The following is a 1,499-nucleotide window of genomic DNA, read 5'->3' as shown; positions in this document are numbered from 1 at the left end:
TGATGTAATGCGGGAAAACTATGAGACTGTCATCTCTCTAGGTAAAGACCCTCCCTCTCCCATTGGGTAGAAGTTGAGTAATCTGTCATGTTCTCTGCTTACTGGGAATGTACTCCTCTGAGAGGCTATGTTCCAATAACGGGTTGTCTTTTCAACCAAATGGTGTGTGGACAGGGGAAAGGTGTATCCAGATCACCTGGGAGCTTTGTTCAAGTGCACATGCTCATTCTTTACACTGAAAATCTTGATCCCTCCCTCCCCCCCCGCTCCAGATCTTTACTTTTTCTTTTCCCATCTCCATAAAGAGCAGAACCACTCGCCCAATATTTCAGGTCAGATAATTTGCAGTCATTCTTTACTCTGATCATGCTCTCCTACCCCACTCCTAATCTTCCTCTTGGCTCTACATTCACCGTATAGCCTGAGTCCAAGCATGTCTCATCCTCTTGAATTGTTAGCATGTTGGTCTAATCCAGAAGAGTGTGTCATCAGGCCCACCTCGGTACTTTCTAACTAGTACCTTCTGCCACCACTCTAAGCTAGCCACAGTCTGCTTTCCATGCAGCAGCCAAGGTTTTTGAAAACCCGGATTTGACCATGATGTCATCCTTTCCAAAATCTTACGGTGACTTGACTTCTCATTTATTCAGAATAAAATCCAAATTCCTCATCGAGGTACACAGGATCATCCAAGATCTGGCTCCTGTTCATCTGCTACTTGTGCCCTTGTTTAGTGCTCCTTATTCACAGGATATTGCTGTTTCTTGAAATCAAGTTAATTTCTGCTTTACCATTCCCATCCTTGGCACACTGGACAGAATTCTGCAATTTTAAACACTTCTAATTTTGCCCAACTTTGAGGAATACATGAGGGAAAAAACACATTTCCTTTTGTGGCTTTCACTCATGAAACCAAAGACTATGAACTGTGGAACCTGTTGTAGAGGCTGGTAGATGCTTGATTCCTCTTTAAGATGAGAAGGCCACTTCTTGGTAACATGTAGCAGATTTAAAAGTGTTCATTTCTCCTGAAAGAATCAAGGTTATCTGTACTTTAGAAATAAGCTAATGATGTTTGTAATCAGTAGCAAGAGAAATTTCCTCTGGCTCTTTTCCACCCACAGCTGTGCCTGCTCACCAGATCCTAGCCTTTCCTGAGCAGATAAACACCAAAGACTGGACAGTGGCACCTCAGCTCGTCTTGCCTGAGTCCCAGGTGAGCTGTGCGATCCAGCTGTTGAGGGCTGCCTTTCCCTGTTGCCCAGGAGCCACCCTGCCCAGCAGGTGCTCACGTGTGCCAATGTTCTCTCTAGGAACTAGGCATCTCCTACTCTGTTGCTGATTCTTCTCCCTCCTTCCTTTCTCTTCTCACGTAAAAAATTATCTGCTATTAATTCATTCAGTCTGGCCTACCATTTAGTTTATGGGCCAGAACTTCTGTAGTGCAAGTATTGAGCTGAAGCCCATTGTCTTCTTTAGAGCTTGTTGACATTTGAAGA

The 1,499-nt window shown here is 44.2% G+C and overlaps 1 long non-coding RNA gene across 1 annotated transcript; it reads left to right on the top strand.

Moving 5' to 3' along the window:
- Window position 1: 1 nt before the first annotated feature.
- LOC132009304 (uncharacterized) lies at window positions 2-1,498 on the top strand. Its single transcript, XR_009401858.1, has 3 exons — window positions 2-41; window positions 1,125-1,216; window positions 1,480-1,498. It is a non-coding gene; the product is annotated as an uncharacterized LOC132009304 (long non-coding RNA).
- The last annotated feature ends 1 nt before the right edge of the window (window position 1,499 follows it).

The sequence above is a fragment of the Mustela nigripes genome, unplaced genomic scaffold (genome assembly GCF_022355385.1).
Source record: "Mustela nigripes isolate SB6536 unplaced genomic scaffold, MUSNIG.SB6536 HiC_scaffold_12353, whole genome shotgun sequence".
Lineage (NCBI taxonomy): Eukaryota > Metazoa > Chordata > Mammalia > Carnivora > Mustelidae > Mustela > Mustela nigripes.
This window is presented reverse-complemented; position numbering and strand designations above follow the sequence as displayed.